Source organism: Vanellus vanellus (assembly GCF_965231255.1).
Source record: "Vanellus vanellus genome assembly, chromosome: 13".
Taxonomy (NCBI): Eukaryota; Metazoa; Chordata; class Aves; order Charadriiformes; family Charadriidae; genus Vanellus; species Vanellus vanellus.
This window is the reverse complement of record NC_138918.1, coordinates 1,013,058-1,032,278: the sequence shown is the minus strand read 5'-3', so window position 1 is coordinate 1,032,278 and position 19,221 is coordinate 1,013,058.

The following is a 19,221-nucleotide window of genomic DNA, read 5'->3' as shown; positions in this document are numbered from 1 at the left end:
GGTGCGGTGGGAACGTGGCACGGGAGCAGGCGGTGGCCGGGGGTGTCTGTGCACTGCATGCCTTCCGCGTTCTCCCCGTAGTGCGTTTGTTTGGAGGGACGTACACAGCTCAAAGAAACAAGCTATGCCATGACAGTTTACCTTAAGCATGTGTATATATATATATGTGCATATATATATGTGTGTATATATATCTCTGTGTATATATATATGTATATATATATCAATATATATTGCTTAAAGATTTTCTGGCTCTCTCCTTATAACTGCACTTTCTCAGAAAAGAGCATTTTTTAGCAGTCTGTGGATGTTCCGTTTCTTCTTCAGGTCTTTGAGGGTGGAACAGTAGAAAACCCATGTGGCTGTCTCCCTCCTGCTCCCTCTCTCTATCCCCCCCCTTCTCTGAGACACTGTAAACGCGTCTCAGTGGGGACCAGGGAACAGCATGTGGGTCTGTTGCCATCAGCAGCGTACTTCATTTGTTTTCGATGATCTTGTTCCCTCCGTGTCCTCCCCACGCCTCTTGTCGTGTTTCTCAAGGCTCTGCGGTGCCAGTGGGTTAAACGTGTGATGATCCCAGTTGGAAGGCTGTAGGAATTCTTCGGGGGCGGAGCGCAGTGGCCGGCGGAGTGGCCGTGCCGGTGAGGATGGATGGTTCCTGCAGGCCCCCCTGGCGCCTGTGCCAGGGAGAGCGGGCGCTGGGTCCTGTCCGGCACAGAAGCAAACACAACTGATCCGCCCAACGAGCCTCGTTAGCGCTCTGACGGGCAGGGAAGCCATTGCTGGGGGACGGGCACAGCGCCGCTGCAGCCACCTGCGTTTTGGGAGAAAACGTGAACCCCGGAAGGAGGTACCCACATTCCTCTCAGTGTCGGTCCCATCCGCAGCCGGTGGTGGGAGGTTGGCCAGCAAACCGCGCCGTGTGTCCCGCGTTGTCCACCACGCGCCGACCGGGGAGCCCTGGGAAAGGCCGGTCCTGCATGGACCGGAGCGGGGTCCCACAGCCCACAGCCCCCCGGGAGCAGGAGCTCGGGGAAGGGGAAGGGGAAGGGGAAGGGGAAGGGGAAGGGGAAAGGGAAGAGGAAGAGGAAGGGGAAGGGGCCATAGGGGGTGCGCCAAGTTGTCATTGCCAGGTCATGCATGAGTATGCCACCACGGACCGGAGAGCGCCCAGGAACCGGTGTTAGCAGGCGGTCAAAGGCGTAGGGCCGGCACAGCCCGGGGCAGGTACGCGTGGGAGGGAGGGCTCGGCACGGGGGGAGCGCGGGAGCCTGGGAGAACAACGGGAAAATGAATTGCTTCAGTGGAATTACTTTGGCTACGTCTGGGAACAAACCAGCTAGGGCATTTGAGACAAGTTATTAATTTTCTAAAGGCACAAGAAGGAGATTGTGTTTATATATGTATATATATATAAATTATATGGGAAATAATAGTGCTGGTAACACAAAGCACTTTGGTCCTGACTTCTTTAGCATCCCACAGGTTCCAGGGCTTCTTTTCCCCTCTCAAGTTTCAGAGACCGCTGTGGGAGATGATGTCACGTATGCACAGATCATTTCTGGGGATCTTCATGCAGTCTCAGCGAGGTGGTGTCTTTGTGCCTGCAGGGCTCCAGCGCGCCCGCCCGCCTGGCTGGGGCATTTCTGTTTTGCCAGAGGAACCGTAAGGTCTGCGGGAGTGCACAGGCAGAGGTTCGTACCCATCGCTCAGCCGCGGGCATTATGCAGGTGTTTATTGGTGAGGATTCCAATTTTACCAGCAAAAAAGGAAGCAATACTTGTCCAGAGTGATCTGTAGGCATGAGCTGGCGGTAGGGAGGGGGAAAATCCCTCCCAGCAATACAGCTCCCCGTCTTTGGAGAACAGGGCTTGGCCGTGGCGGCTTGGCGTCACCTCTGCTGAGGCTGGACACGCGGGAAGCGGCTGGACACGCGGGAAGCGGCTGGACACGCGGGAAGCGTGCTGCTTCTTACAGAGGACAGGCAGCATGGGCGATGCGGAGTGAGGGCGGTGAAACAGAGGGTCTGACCTGGGAAATGCCAGGCCGGTGAGGGCAGCCAGTGCTTCTTGGGACCAGGCTCTAGAAGCAGTTCAGGTTTTAAGACGTTTCGCCCACACCCGAGTGCAGGCATGGCAGTTGTGCACCCCCCGCTTACCTGCTCAGAAGCCACATTTTCACACGGAGATCAATGTTTTGCACAAGATCCACCGATTTGGCTCCTCTTAGTTATTTGTTGCTTAATTTATAACATCTTTCTTTTCTTACTCATCTTTCCCCCTGGCTCTGGCACTGAGCAAACACCACGGGGAGCAGAGCGGGCTCTCCCCGGGATGTCCAGCTGAGTACGCAGCTGGGGACGGAGCACCCCTCTGCCCTGGCAGAAGACTGCAGCTAAAACCGTGTCCTTTCCACATCACTCCCTGTCTCTTTTTAATATCAAAAATATTTGGGCTATAAAATACGTGACAGAGTGGAAGAACAGGCGCTGGGGTGTGCGTGGGGGTGTGTGAGTGTGTGTGAGTGTTCCCAGACTGACGTTCAGGATCGCGTGATGATTAATAACTGTAGAAAAATTAGACCAAATGAAATGCGCCCGAATGGGCTTGATTTATGTGGCCTTCACGTCTTCAGTTTTAGATGAAATGGTTATTACTCTCCAGTGCTACAGAAATAAGGGTCTTAAACTCCAGCAATGACGGGCAGGCCAAACCCGCCGGGGAGCACGAGGCTCGTTGCTGGTTGGGCTGGAGGGGAGGGGGCGGCTGCCCCGGCGCGGGGCACGCTCGTGTGCGCGCCTCCCTTGTGCCTTCTGCTGCCTTCCCGCAGGGGCTCGGCTCTGCTCCAACTGCGGGTCGCGATGGTTTCACAGGGCCGCTTGGTGTAAAAGGGAGGTGGGGGTGTGCTTCGAGGCTTTTTGCTGTTCAGACCGACCGGCAGGCGCTGGGGGGAGCGGCCTCGGCTGTAGGGGCGCCCTGGCAACGGTGGGGAGCCGTCCCCCCTCCCGATGGGGGTTAGCCTGAACGCTGGATGCGGCATAACACAGAATCGTGGAACCATAGAACAGTTTGGGTTGGAAGGGACCTTGAAGACCACCCAGTGCCACCCCCTGCCCTGGGCAGGGCCACCTCCCCCCAGCCCAGGTTGCTCCCAGCCCCGTCCAACTGGGCCTCGAACACCTCCAGGGATGGGAAGGGGACCTTTGAGCGTCCGTTACTGCTGCTCAAAGGTCCTCTTCTCTCCTTCCTTGCCTCGCTGCTTTTCTCTGGACCACCAGTAGTACCCCATGGCAAGAATCCCACCCACCAAAGAGCCACACTTTGGGCACCTTGTTCTGTTGGGCACCATCAGGCGGCCACAGGGCCACTACCAGGCACAGGACCCTGCAGCTGGCGGTGCCACCGGGGCGGGGGCGGGCAGAGGATGGGGGGCACCGTGCGATGGGGGGGGAGAAACCACGGCCAGGTAGAGACAGGCACCAAGGTAATTGAAAACGCTGCTCCACGACATCCCCGTAGTGACACATGGACAGCAGCGGGTCAGGAAAGAGCAACCGAAGCTTCTCCTGCCGGTGGTGTCCTCCCTGTACAGGCACCAGGATGGTGATTTTTTCTTAGCACAGGAGGGTGATCTTTTAACTCTGGAAGATCTCTTCCCAAAAATAGAGTCATGCTCACGTACATACCCATATATCCAGGTACCTATAGATATAGCTGGCTGGCTAGATACGTACATGCACCTTGGGATGAGAGGCACATGCTTATGCCTTTTTGCCGAGGTTGTTCTCCTCCGCCTGCAGGATGCGGCACCACTCTCTGTTAGGAGATGCAGGAGGCATTGCTGCGATGGGTGGGTACCGGTGATACCTCCAGCGGCCCCGTCGGCTCGGCAGAGGCGGGGGAACGCGGTCAGTGCTCAGCGCATCGGGCGCCTCTCCCCCCGGCTCCCCCCGGGGCTGTGCAGGCGGTGGGCTGCAGCCCCTCTGCTCGGCGGGGGAGGGGGGGAAGGAGGGAGATGGGTGCACTGCAGGGGGGGAGTGAAATTGGAATGACAGCGTTGTCGAAGAGGTAGCTGGTTTTGAGCTCTAAAAATATTCAGCTCAATTCCGCTTTGTTTCAGCGGAAGAACCCGTGTCTATCCCTCGGACATTTTCGGTCACTTAATCGGTAGCGAGCCAAAACGAAACTCAGTTAACGGAATGCTTTAATCTTTCTAAAGTGTCTGGGGAGCAAACTGGGCTTTCAGCTACTTTCCACGCATAACAAATACCAAATGTAAGTTCTGTTGAAACTAGTTTGAAAACTTACATTGACTTCAGTGGGACTGGGACTCCACAAACAGCTCTTCTCCAGAAAAATGGGCGCTTGCGTCAGGGAGGATGAGAGAATGCCATTGAGCTGTAATAAAGTCCACATCCCCTTGCATTGCTCGCAGCGTTCGTCACTTCTGTGTGTGGCAAACCGGTCTGCTCGTTTGGTGGTGGTCTTGCGTAGCCAGTCTGTGGTCATGGTGGTCTGTTCAGTGGTCGTGCTTGAGCCTTGCTTGGGACGCCGGGCTGGGGGAGCGGGTGGGCACCCCTGCCCCGCACAGGCACAGCACGGGGGGAGTGCTGTGCAGGTGGGGGCCACAGCCGTCCCCGCAGCCACTGGGGCACCCTCCTGGCCGTGAGCGCTGCTGGCGCCCGGGCTCATCCCTGTTGGGTTCCCACCGCCGCCGGCGCAGCCCCCCGGCCCCCCGCGCCTCTCCCGGGCAGAAGGGGCGGTTTTCCCGAGGGCTTTGTTACGCCCCCAAACGCCTCGAGACAGAGCATCGGGGGGAGGCAACGGGAGCACATGGGGGTTCACACAGACCCGTGGGGACCAAATCGTTTTATTTTTTCCCCAGATGGTCTGCACGCACTGCACAGGGGCTCCACAGCACTCTGGAGAACGTTTGGGGTTTTTAATTCTACTTTTGTGAGTCCGTTTACTAATTTTGTTTGCAAAGCTGTGGGCTGAAGGAGAAAAGGAGGTTGATACTGTTATTGACAATGACCATAATGTAACCAGGACCTTCAGCCGTGTCTCACGCCGCTCTCCTAGCCCTGCACAGGGGGGAGGACACTTTCCGACTTCTCACCCTGCCCCGAAGCCCTTTCCACCATTGCGAGTACGCACGTGGACTTGACTTTCAGAGTACTTTATGCATAAGGCCCCATGTATATCATGGTACAAAATAATTGTCCAGTCTTATGGATAGTTTATGCCCCAAGGGGGTTTTGTAGATTAATAGTAAAAGAACAAAAAAGCACTTTTAAATTATTTATATTATAAAAAGACATTCTTTATTTTTCTTGGCATCGATATCACTTAGCTAAAGAATCAGTTTATAAGTATGATATTACAGATTTTAAACTATAGCAATGATAAAGCAAACACGAAAAAGCAGAATTCGGAGTTAAACGAACAGAACTTACCAACGTGAAGCGGGCGGATGGCAGGGCCCAGCTGGGGGCGCGGGAATCGTTGGGCTCCAGCGGGGGGGGGTCCTCCCTGACGGCCCCGCGCGCGTCCGCGCTGGCCGTGCCGCCCTGGCCCTGGGGAGCGGGCGCGGGGGCGGGGGGGGCTGCCCCCATCCCCGGGGTTGCGGGACGTGATGCGAGGCGGCGCTTTGGGTTGTACAGACGTACCCGCGGTAGCGCAGCGAGTGCCGCGAGTGCAATATTTTCCCAGGCGACGCGGGATTTAGAGGGGGGTTTGGTGATTTCGTGCTCTCCTCGGGGCCTTGCTCATGGCACATTTTCGGACCTCATACAAGCACTTAATGACTTCGCTGAGGCTGAGTCAGTCTGTTGCACATTGATGTAGATTAAGTGGCACCCACTGAATTACCTCTCTACTTTCCAACGTGGTTCACTTGTACATAAGTGTAATGTCAAATTGTTTACAGGTTATTTTGTGCGTAATTGTGGAAAAAAAAAAAGTTTTAACTACAAATTTAAAGGAATCGATTTTACTGGAAGGTGTTTAAAAAAAATTGAATGTGCTTAATACAGTATAGACATCATTGATTATGGTCTCACATGAATGCATGTATCTCCGTGTTGTCAGTCCCCACCAGTGAGGTTATTGGCAATATTCTGCAGTCTGTGAATAGCAAATATGCATAAACTACTGTGACTCTGACAAATATAACTCGGTAACTGTTTCTACTGTGGTATGTAAAAAAAAAAAAAAAAAAAAATTGTAGCTTTTAGCCTGCTGTATTTCCCTGGTACAATTAACACTACGAAAGAAAGAGAGGCATCTTGGGAAAAACCAAACGAGTCGTAGCTGTGACCTGTGTGGAGTCATTCACGCAGTGGCACCTGCCAGGTAGCTGTGGGCCAACGGCTAAAAAAACGCCTATTTCTAGAGGCTCAGAGAAGGTGAGTGAAGGTGTTGCTATTGCCTTCTGCTCCAGCGTCACTGCTGGCGGAAGGGATGACCTTTTGTTTAGGATGACGATAAATGAAGAGAGCCACTCCATATTAATTGTTTCCGCGTGCGGGTTGGGTGTTATACAATACGCTGGTGAAAAGTACAGCTATCCGTGTTGTGGCATTGGGCGGCTGAAAACTGCAGCTAATTTGTGTCTTGCCATTCAAATAAATCAGTGCATATTCACTGTAAGAGCACAGACAAGAATAAATAAGTTGGTATCCTTCAGCTGTCATATATATATATATACACACAAATACACAGATAGATACATACACTCTTTCTCTCCCACTGTGGTTTAGCATCGGGTTGTGTTAACCACTTCCCCGCAGGCTGGGGATTATCCTCCCTTGAAGGTGGTGGGGGGATTTTTTTTCTAATTTGTTTCTGGGTTGGGCTGAAAATAACAGTTCGGTGGTCGCAGGGCGAGATTCTTCTGCCTCCGCCTCTTGGACAGCGATTTTCTGATGCTGTGATTTGAAAGTACTGTCACCAGCAGCAACACTTCTGGAGAAGCCGTCATTGCATCAGGGTTTCCAGGAATACTTTGAAATACTTTTATCCTCTGTCGTTTTAAAGATGCCTTGGCGAGGGACGGCTTCGTTACAGCCCGTGGCTGAGTCACAAGAGGAGCTAATGCAGGGCACGGCGGGAGGGGAAGGCGAGAGGGACAGGCAGGACATCCCCTCTGGACGCGGAGAGGCAGCCGCTGTGGCCTTTCTCGGCACCGGTCCCCGCACCGCCCATCCCGGCAGGTCCCGGGTCCGCAGACGGTGCCCGGCTGCCAAAGCTGTGGGTTCCTCCCGTAGCTGCTGCAGAGGGAGAAAGGCTGCGGGGGTGGAGGGAGCCGTCTGCAATCCTCTCCCCCCGCAGCGCCGCGCTCGGAATGACAGGCTCAGACTTTGGGTTTATTGGTGTATCTTCTTCCCTTCTGCACGGCTGTCTGGGGGCAGTCGGGGCTCAGTACTGCTGTCAGCGCCGCCCTGGATGGGCCGGCTCGCATCGCTGGTCCAACCACGCACGCACACGCGCACACACACACACACGCACACGTGTGTGCACACGCTCGAATGGCGAAGCATCGCCCTAGGCAGGCGGGTCTGAAACAGCCGGAAAACCGGGCAATTGCTCACTTGTGGGGCTGAGTATCCCGGGATGATTTTCTTTTAATTCTTATTTTTAATGTGTGGTACTTGGCTGTTCTTCGGAGGAAGGCCTTTCCGATGGCCCCTTCCTGGGAGAAGGTGAAAGATCCCGTCTTTGCGCAGTTTGCCCCATATGGTGCTTCACTGGCGCGGGGACTTGGACGTCCCAGTGTCTGCCCCAGCATATGGAAAGCAGAGTGTTTCTGCAAGTTACGTCCCCTCAGATGGCGAGGCGCGATGCTCGCCGGGCGGCACTCACAGCCTGCTGCACCGCTCGCTCCGCTGGCAGCGCGCAGAGGGCCGAGGCCGGGAGGACCACGAGCCAGGTGACGATAACGCGATTGCCACCCCCGGCAGATGACTGCAGACGACAGCTCCCTTCGGCACGGGGAGAGCAGCCGTCGCGGCTCTCGGGCGAGCGGCTCCCACGTTAATGATTCCTTGCCCGGAGCCAAGGAGATGGGGAGGAAGGGCAGGGATGAAGAGAGGGGGCGGTTCTGCTGCTGCTTCTAAACAAAGCCGGTGGTCTGTAGCCCTGCTTGCTGCCGGCTTTCTCCCGGGTGGTGTCTGGAACCCGGAGCTCACCGCTGGCTCCTCGGGAGAGCAGGAGCATCCTCCTCCTCCTCTTTGGGGCCGGGTGGGCCGGGGCCAGTTTGGGGCACTGCAGTGTGGAGGGTGCTGATGGAGACCAGTTCACACGGTAGTGCACTCGTCTTCATACACATAAAAGAAGCAGTGATGCTGCTATCGACAAATTTTTATCCGAAACAACACAGGTTACCTCTCTGGGGAGGCTTTTTATCCTAATGGCATATAACTAAATTATCGTAGGTGTCTGGTGCCGGTAACATGAACCAGTAACCGCAGATAGCTGGACTCCAGATGTCCGTGGAGCTTTTGCACTTGGGTGCGGATGAGATCTTTGTGACTAATGGATTCTGACTTCGCTGACCAATTTATTTTTTTTTTTTAATGACAGTCTGGAATAAAGAAAAAAATGAAGTTTTTCTTTTCTTTTTTTTTATGTGAAACTACAAATACCATTTTGTCTAACCTGAAATTAAAGAAATGCTTCACTTCAAACAAAAGAGAAATTAATAATCATTTATTACACCCATTTTTGCACTTTTTTTGTTTGAATTAGGTCAGTTTTGAAGTGAAATATAAGATCTTCTGAGAACAAAAGTTGAAATCCTTCACTTTCAGAATGGCAATGTATCCTTTTCTGCACATTTCACCATGACCCCCTTCCGTGTTTTTTTTTTCCATCCGGGCCCGTTTCCCAGACTCGCCGTGCATTCCTGAATAACCTCATTTCCATGGAGCTGTTGGTAACCTGTTCCCCGCCCTGGCTGCTTTCTCCCCGCGGCAGCGACGCCGGCAGCGGCGGGCGGGCTCGGTGCCCGGTGAGCCGCTGCGTCCGTTATTAAAAGACGACTCTGCCTCTTCCAGCATCTATATGCCTTCGTAATACACTGTGGCTTTTTCAAAGCAGCACGTTTTGCTGAAAATATTCTAAGCAGCTCTCCTTGTCAGCTTATATCTATTTAAGCCGTGCTCTGGGGTTCAAGTAGGATTCGGGGGAGGCACACGCCTGTGCGCAGAGACGGCTCTCGGGCAGCAGCGCATCTCGTCGGAGACACCCGAGGTTGAACATATACTCATTTGTCCCAGGAAAAACATGCTTTAAGACCTCCTGAGCTTTTGGGAGGTGTAGTTAGAGCTCCCGGACCATTCCCATCGCCTGGGCAGACAAATAAAGACAAAACGAAGGGAATCAATTTAAGATCAAAGTTTGTTTTGTAAAACTGATTTGCTTTCCTTTGGCGGCTCAAGAGGCCACAGGCAGAGCAGTAGCGCTGTGCCTGCTCTTGCTCTCCTTCCAACTTTACTTAATGATGGTAATACTTTATTGAGTCGCAGGCAATGTTGGGGGTAGTTCTGGAGCTCTCTGAACGTGCCTCATTACAGAGGCGCCGTGGCTGAGGGTCTCGGGCGGGAGGCGGGAGCCGATGGTGCGCGGTGCGGGCGCACACTGTGCCGCTCAGCCCGCGGCCAATTAGCCCGGCTGCGGCCGGCTCCCCGCGAGTGAACGTATTATTGTCCTCATTCACTTTCATGTGGGGAGAAAAAATAAAAATGACAACTCTTGTTCTTCTATAGTGAGGGCTGAGGTGAAGACAAATTCCGGGAGTGGGGCGGGAATGGAAGTGGCCACGGCTCAGCCCAGGCTCCAGCTCCGGCTCCCCCACCTTCCCCTCGCGCTCCGCCTCTCTCCGTCTTTGCAAAGGAGGAGAACACATCGGAACCACCGGCAGGAGCTCAGCTCTGCGCCTTCCCACGCGGTCTCTGGGGCAGGAGGCCGGATTTTGCTCTTCCCGGCGCTTCTGAGTACTGTCTTGTCTTCTCTTCGTGCCAGGGCAGGCGTGAAAGAGCAGTGGATGTTCAGGTTAGAATACCTGTGCGATAATTACTGAGGATTTAATTACATTCCCTGGGCAGCACTGCATGATGTGCACGGGAAGTAGGAGAGATTCCCTTTGATACCAGGAGACATCAGAAACTAATGTTAATCTGCCTTACAACTATAGAATTAAAGGAGCTCGTACAGAGACATATATCTACACATAAGTATATTTCTTTTTGTGGCCGATGGCGTTTCAGTCGCTGTAGCCCGTGGTGGGAGCGCGCAGCTCTGGCCGTGCCCCGTGCCCCGTGCCCCGTGCCCCGTGCCCGGCAGGCGTGCTGCTGGCCCCGGCTCAGCGCTGGTGGGAAGCACAGCCCCACCTCCTCGCGCGTGCAAACCCCGGGCAGGGAGGGGGCTCCTCTCCCCGCAGGTAACCCCGAACCCCCCAGCGACGAGCTCTCCGCCGCTCCGTATGCGGAGGAGGAGGTGTGGGACGGGGGGGATGCTGACAGTGCCCGTGTCACCCCCTCTGCTCCCGGCTCTCAGCGGTTCCCCCAGGACGCGGCGTTCGGGCGGGGGGAGGCGACTCCTCCGTGGGCTTCACAGAAGTGGGAATACGATATTGCTGTGCCCCATAACCACAGCAAACGAGGAGCTTGATGGTATCCAGTGGAGAAGGAAGATCCCTCCCGCTGCCAGGCAGGACTCGGGCGGGACCGCGGCGTTGGGGACCCGGAGCTGCGCACCCCCATCCCACAGCAGCCTCTGCCGCTGTGCCGGGGGCAGCGCCGGGGGGAAGCGCCGGCGGGGAGCTGGGACCGGGAGACGGGCTCAGGCGAGAGCAGAAAGCGGCAGACGCTCGCTTCTTGCTCGACGTTTCACTCCCGTTGCTGCTGCGGAGCGCTGAGGAGCCGGTGCTGCCCGTCCCCCCATGGGCAGCGACCCCCCCTCGGGCTCCTCTGCCGAAAAGTCTGTAGGGGAGAACTCTGTAAATACAGCAGGTTAAAAACTGGCAAAGTGACAGCAGATCTGTATTTAATGCGGACGTTTCCCATGTTTTGTAGTATGGTTTTATTGATAAATAAAAATCAACCAAAGACAAAAAAAGGCATTTGGCATCGTCTGTGTGACCCGGGCTGAGCCACCCGTGTGCGTTTGCCCATGGAAAGGGGACGGTGCCTGTCACGGGAGGAGCTGCCCCCTTCCCCCAGCGCCACGCTCCCCCGGGGCACTCTGGGGGATGACCACCGGGGCCCCATCCCGGGCTGTTGGTTACACCGCGGTTAATCCTCATGGATCCCTCGTGGAACCGGTGCTGAGCCAGTGAGCGCAGCCCTCGGTCAGACAGTTTAGACGGAGACAACCTTTTCAAAGCTCTTTGTTGAACATAGATCATTAAGCAGCTGAATACACACCTCTTGCCTGGGCAGCCACAAGCCGTGGAATAAATAAGGCACTCTGCATCAAAGCCACGAAGATGTCTCGTGATGGTCCCTGTGTGTCCTCCCTGGTCCCCCTCCCAGCCCCGGCGCAGGGATGGAGGAGCTCTCCCTCCACTGAGGGCGCTGAGAGATTCCCTTTTTGTTGCTGACAGCACACACCATTTCAGCGGGGATCAGTCTATGTCCCACTCCTGGGTCAAAAACATGATGCAGAAATTGAATTTCAAGACAAATCAGTGTGTTTTTTTCACATAAGAAATAATTTAAAAAAAAAAGAATTAAAAAATCAAAAGTGTAGATCAGAAATGTAAATCTGAACACCATTATTTCTAAATTTGGGGCTCACAGGGATTGGGTTCAAGGACGCTGATTAAAAACCACACCAGACTCTAGAGCTCAAAGCGACTTCATACTCATTTTCAAAGCAGCTAATGGAGGCGGGGGGGGGCGCAGCCCCGCAGCGGCCCCACCGCGCAGCCCGCGGGCGGGGGGCACCGAGGGCTGACCCCGTCCCCCCGCAGCGCCCACCCCCAGGGGCTGACGTGCCGGTGCCTGAGCTCTGCTTGTTTCTGACCGGTCACCTCAGCGCCTTTCGCGCACTCTGCAAACCTTTCATTCTAAATGTCGGTGCTGGACTACCTCTTCTAGAGAAGCGGGGTGGGATGAACTGATTCAGGGCTGAAAAATAAGAACAATTCCTAAAATATAAATCTCGCCTTTACCACAAGCATTGAAGTCTCACTTCTTGGCCACTCTCTTGTGCCCTTTATTTTCATGCCCAGATACGTGCATATACATAAGCCATTAAAGGTTAATGGAAAACCAGAAAAAATGGGTAGATTTTAGGCATGATGTAAGTGTTATGCTACATACTACATCCACCCATTCCTTGTTTGACCACAACAATATGAGAGGGCAAAACTCCATCAGCTTAGCAGAATTTCAACAAAGGGGGAAAAAAAATACCTGGAATTTGCAATTTGGTCCCTCAAAATTAGGGGAGACAGGACCTAAGTGTGATTTCAATCATCGAGTCCATTCCCAGCCTGCGAGAGAACGCCGTATATATTGAAAAGTAGCCCTCCTGCTGTCGCCTGCTCTCTGAGAGCAATATTTGTACGGCTGAGAGGAGAATGACAAAGCAGCAGCTCAGATGTTCCTGGGGGTGGGTGCGAAACCGGAGGGGAAATTCATCTGCCGTGAGCGGGCGGCTGGACCAGATGACCTCCAGAGGCATCTTCCAACCTGGCTGATTGCTTTGGAGGGGGAGAGCTTGCCAGAGGAAAGGCAAATTCATTTAGGGAGCTGCGAGGAGGAGGATTACAGAGCGGGGGGCAAACCGGGAACTGAAACAATGAAAAGTGGGAGGCGAGAGCAGCCCTTCAGCTGGAGGAGCCGGGGCAGGGCCACGGAAGAGTCATGGAGAGCAGCTTCCCCGTGGTCCGAGAGGTGTCTCAGGGGCGAGACCTTTGTGAATGACACCAAAACTATTAATCTTGGGACTGGCGACCATGAAGTGCTTGGCACAGATTTAACCCTGGAACCCGGGTATCATTTGCTCCACATTGTCAAACACCAAAGCCACCGTCCTCCAAAGAGAAGGCCAAAACTCATTTAGCTGGGAACCAAGAGGGCGGTTTATCTGCGAGCTGACCGATACCCCGCTTTTGTGAGCTGCTCTCGAGAGGGCGACTCCAGGAGACCCCTGTGGCATTGCATCCAACCTGCGTTTTCTTCTCAGCAGGAGAAGAAACACTCGGCGTAGAAACAATAATTCCCACCCAGGTCCTCCTTGGCAAACGATGCGTTTGGAGCCACCAGTGAGCCAGAGTCAAAGTAAATGGGATTTTTTTTATTTAAAGTGTTTTTTTTATCTGAAGGAAAGTACTGACACAGGTCACCTCATGTCCTTTGCCCCACACGGTTAACGCGCACCGATGCCGAGGGGCGAGTCTGAGCTCTGGTATTTATTTCTTAAACACTGCCCAGGCCAGACGAGGAATCGCAGTGCACGCGTCGCGCTGAAACCGAGCTGTCACAGCTAACACCCCGCTGAGCACAAGGGGCTCTGGGCGAGGATGTCACCGCCGTCTCTGGAGCAGCGCAGCTCGACACGGTTCACTTTTACCCCCACTGAGCCCTCCAAGAGCTCAGGGCCCCCCCGGCTTCAGGTGTGCTGCGCTGGGCCCTCGCAGCAGCGCTGTGTTTGCTCCAAATGGCTTCAAGCCACGCGGGCAATCGGCAGCGGAGGCAGAAGCAGAAGCGCAGACCGCCTGAGGCTCACTGCTCTCTTTTAACCCCAAACCCCATCCCTCCTGGCCCCGCAGCCCTGCGGCCGGCCCGGGGCGTGCAGCCTGCCCGCAGCACAGCGCCGGCGAGGGCAGGGGGGCACCTGCTGGGAGGGGCCCCTCCGAAGAGGGACCCCCGTCCTCGGGCCTTGGCCCTCTCCTGCTGCTCGCGAGGGCGCAGCGCGGCTGTCAGCAGTAAGAGCCGCAGCAACGCCCTCCCAGCGTTACTCAGCTCGGGGCTTTCTCCGAACACAGACATAAGTTCTTCTTCTCCGTCTGAGACATAAGAATTAAATGACAAGCCCTGTCCTGCAAACTCCCCGCCGTGGCGGAGCACGGGCAGCTGAACGGCTACGCGGTTGGTGCCATTACCGTACAAACCTGCTCCTATGCCCATTAAAGCACCATTTAAAGCACCGAGCCGACGTCCACCGGGCTCAGCAGGAAGAGGAGCAGCGCGCTCGCCGCCGCCGTGGGTGCATCCCGCCCTGCAAGGGGGCTGCTGGTCCAACCCTGCGGCGCGAAGCAGGACTGCGACGGCAAAAATATCACTAATGGCTGACAAGCTGTCCCAAAATGCTCAGGATTTTTAAAGCACAGCGAGCCAAACAAAACTTGAAGCAATTTAACTGCATGTAAATGAGCTGCCTCCCAAAGAAAAGCTTGAGAAAAATGGTTTCATCAGAGACTCATTAAAAATCACTAAAAACATCAATACTATAAACATCCTCTCTGTGGCATAAATTTTGCATCTTTCCAGATGTATTTTCGTTATTATGCCCATTTTGTGGGAGGGGAAAGTGAGGTGCAGCTATTAGGATTATTTTGCCCCAGAGATCGCAGCAAACCGTAGCCAAGAGGTACTAAAACCATCTCATCTTACCGAATTCCCAGTCAGGTGTGCGGGCGCTGCACCGGGCTGCCAAAGCTAAAAACCTTTGTCAGATTTTATTTAGTCTTTACTGAAGCAAAACATCCCCCGATTTCAAGACTTAGTGCTGACGGTAGCGGAAAGCCAATACCGGTGATTCCTGTGAATGTCCATTTACCCATGAAACAGAGCTGGGGGAGCAGAAGGAGCGCGGGAAGGAACTCCGCTTGGGGTTTAACCCCTTGAACCGCCTGGGAAGTATTTACAGAGCTCTTCTTCAAGCTTTAGACAGTACGGGGCTGTCAAAAATTCTTTAGCGCATTTCAGGGTATAACATATTTGAGCGTATGGGTTTGCCGAGCTGCCGGACGTAACACGAGGGGCTCTTTCTGCACGTGCTCTCGTCCCGGACCTCACCGGTAGGTCCAGGGGGTCAGAGCGCTGCGCATCGACAGCTTTGTGCCGATCAGACCGTGACCCAGAGCGGTCTGAGGTGTCCCGGGGGGAAGAGCCATCAGGGAGAGACGTGCGCCGGCTCCTCCGGCGGGACCCTCCGTCCCCCGTGCCGGGCTGTGCCACCGCCCGCGCGCTGGCGGCGGGAGCGGGGGAGGGGAGGGGGGGGCAGGGGGTAACCGAACGCCGCAATCCCTCTGCAGGGAACGGGAGTCACCTCGGGTCGTCTGACTCTAATGCCATTACCAACCTTGCTCCCCCCGCCCCTTAGTCCCTCTTTATGAGTGATGTAAAATGAAGATAAGCTCCAAGAGCGATGAGCGGTAACAGATAAAGGGCTCCGGGCGTGCGATGGACTGTGCGCGTTGACGGCGGCAGCCATGACCTTGGCTGTACCTCCAAAGATGAATCCGCAGTTCCCCTCTTTTTTATTTCGGCACAGACGGTCACCCCAAGGTAGAGCAGCAGCCCGCCACGGCACAGTGCCTTTCCAGAACATCTGGAAGGGTGCAGGCGCACATATCGAAAACGTAATTTCTGCTTTCGCTATGATCTTGTCTGTGTTACTTGAAGTTATTATTAAGCTACTCTAATTATTTTTTTAAATCCAATAAAGGCAGCTAATATGTGCAGTTTTAACATAATGTATCGGGAATGCTCTGTAGTTTAGTGATATTGCCAGTGCTAAAATAAATGGTGCTACTCATGTAGCTGTGAGCTTTTATTTTCGCCATTAGCCTGAAAGAAGTGGTCTTGATCTGTTTATAATTATTCATTAGGGCTGTTACATCTGATCCCCCTCTTTCCTTTGCTATAAAATGATCTCTGTCTTATTGTGAGCGCTGTGAACGGCCGTAGAATTTTACTTCTGTTGTGATCTTGATGGTGAAAGGGGTGTACGAAGCACTGGGGCAGCCCGTGTGGCCTGGCTGGGAGAACCGCCTGCCACCCGCGAGAGAATCATGATCTTTCCCTGGTGCCACCCATCCCTCCCGGGCCTTTTGCATTAATGAATTCATCCAATCTAAACCTGTGAGGGCTGAAGAGAGCATGGCCTGAAATAGCACGGCTTTAGGCAAAACGATAACGAGTACAGAGGATGCGGGCAGGGCTGCAGCTCTGTAACAACGGGAATGCGATCGCCCCCAGAGAACGCGGTCGGGCCGCCGGGCCGCTGGATTACAGGGTTCCACTGTGGCGTACGGCCTGGGATGGGCCACAGCGAAGGTCAATGCCCACACAGGCGGTGACAGAAGGATTAAAAATAAGTCTCCACTCTAATAATCCCTCAATGAACAGCAGTATTAGCCTGGGTGCGTCCGCCCATCCCTTTAACCCAGAAGAGTGGCCGCGAGTGCCTTCCCGGGGCTGCGGGGAAGGGCCGGGCCGGGAGAGGGCTCTGGTGGCCCTCTGCCCGCCGGGACGCTCCGCTCCGCGGGACGAGCTGCCCCCGGCCCCCGCACGAAGCAGCCGCGGGTTCCCGGTGCTGGAAGCGGGTCTGTGGCGCCTCGGCACGGGTTTCAGCCTGGGGTAACGCGCGCAGTGCCAACACGTACCAACCGCGGCACCTTTGCCGAAATGTCCCTCCTCGGGCGGCGCCGGGATGCTCCGGCTGACGTGGTGAGGGAGAGGAGTGGCTGGGGAGCAGCCCCCGACGCCGGGTAACCTCCAGCCCAGGAGAACGGGGACCGAAATAAACCCAGTCCCGTGAGCAGAGACCCCTCTGCCTCTCCTGAGCGCTGACAGCTCTCGTGGGAGAGACGTGGTGTCCTTCCGCCGTTGCTTTGGGCAATTGAAGCTCACACAGCGGGTCCCGCAGCCCCTGCGAGGTTGGCCTTGAATTGTCACTGCCGCCCAAAGCTGCAGGAAGAAAATAGAAAAGAAGAGAAAATAAAAAAGAAACAAAACACCACAAAACCCAACCCAAAATCCACCAAAAAAAACCCCAAACCCCAACAACAACCAAATCCTAAAAAACCCCAAACCCAACAGCCCTCTCTTCTTTCATGGTAAAATTGTTGCTTAAGGGAAAGCCCGGCCCTGCCGACAGCGGCACCGAGGTCTCGCTGCCTGAAATGCAGAAGTCCGGGTACCTTCAGCCGTACGTTCCCCTCTGCCCTGACGGCTCCACCTTTCCCTCCACCTTCGTACCCTGCTTAGGACTGTTCTTCTCACCTCACTTACCCCCCCCCAGCTACATTTGTCACTACATTACAATTTAGCTCTTTATGCTGTCCACAAATCTCATATATTGACCTAATTATCTACAGAAATCATCCCAGTCTTCACCAGCCTCTTCACGCATTTTTGCAGCTTTTAGCCAACACAAAGGACTGAAGATTTTCCTTCATAACTTCATATATTTTTAACCACTCACATCTTCACGTCATGTCTAATGCCTTCATTTGTGTCTAGGGCAAGCGGCACCGAACAGAAAATATGCTTCAGCTCTTTACCTCTGCCGCTGCTTCGCGCTGCGCGTTATGCGCCACGTTGCATTGCGGTGTCAATACTTATCTCTAACTCACAAACATGTTTACCTTTCCAGCACTATGGATAAGAAATAAATTCAGCTAACAATGCCGGGCTAAAGCTGGCAGTTTAATTGCAGCTGTACACTATGCCTCCCTAGCAAGCAAAATACAAGCAAGAACATCTTCCTCCCCACTTCCCTGGAGTACCAGGCAATTGTTACTGCGGCTGCGTACCCCGCACTGCAGAGACCTGACGTGGAGAGGAGTGACAGGTTTTCATCTGCTTTAAACTTGTGGTGATGCATTCGGCTGCATCCGGAGCATCCCCGCCTCTCCTGCCGATCTCCCTGCACCAAGCGGCCAGCCGAAGCATCCCGGAGGAGCCGATGGCGTGTTCCGCGCCGGCGCCGATGTGGGCAGGCAGAAGGTGGACCAGTCCTGGGTACCACACCAGGGCCAACTGGTAACCGGCACGTTAGGTTTCTGACTTCAACATACACAAGCTGATACTTAAGTGTAACAATAAAAAAAAAAAAAAAGCTTTTTCTCCATGGGGATAGAGCCATCGGCCTCGCACGCAGACTCGCCTGGCACTGTGGTGTCTACGCTTCCCGCGGCTCCTGTACGCGTAGAGGTAACTGAGCACGAAGTGTTACATCAGGGCCTGGATGCTGAACCAGCTTCAGTAAATAAAACTGACTTTGCTCCTTTGGGTGGCCTCTTCATCGACTGTGATACCATTTGGTGACATCAGCCCGGGTGACACACGGAGCTGTTATGGCCTGTGGGGCACCGAGTTACCCGCCTTGCCCCGCCCCCGCCGCCACGGCGCGTCTGCTGCCCGTCCACTCCGAGCTGGGAGCGAGGGCACTGGGGGAAGCGCTCAAACCCCTTTGTAAGCGCTTCCAACCACTAATCTATGCCCTGAAACAGGAGAATGGATATTCCCTTTAGATCTACCTGGTAGGAATCCAGACGCTATTCTGCTTTTTATAATTGCCCCGGTACTGTGCTTAAGCTCTTTCTCAAAGGACGAAACAGGTGAGCTCTGTTTTCCAGCAGTCATTCCTCCAGGCAGACCAAATTTTCATCCTGCGGTTGTATTTTAGCACCGTTACAACTAATCGTCTCCTCCAGGTTAAACCTGCAAAGGCATCCCAAACCACGTCTTTAAATGATAGCAAAAAAATTCCCCCAACTCCTTAAAGTTAATGATCTTCATTTTCATTTTCCACATATTTCGCTCCTTGTAATAGCCATGTGCTAAATCTTCATGAGATTTTTATAGTTTCACTGAAGGAATATTTGCATAATTATTAGTGCATAATCTACTTTAATGGTCCCACTGATTTTACTATTATAACTAAATGTATGTGGTGTCAAATTTAAGCATATAAAGTTCTGGACAGTTCTTCGGCAAATACCGCGTCTGCTGGCAAGAACGCGTGCCCGTACCTGTGCTCGCTGCAGAGGGAAGAGCGCGGCCTGTGCCGGGGCCGGAGCCGCCCCGCGTGCTCTGCTGGTGCTGCGGACGGCGGCGCAGCAGGAGGGGGCGCGGGCTCTGCCCACCCTGCCCCGACGGAGCCGCAAAAGGAACCCATCGACCGCCGTTGGCCTTCACCGCGCTGTGCCGGGGAGCAAAAGCCGCGCAGAGACCCCCATCCCCTGGTGCCGCCGCAAAAG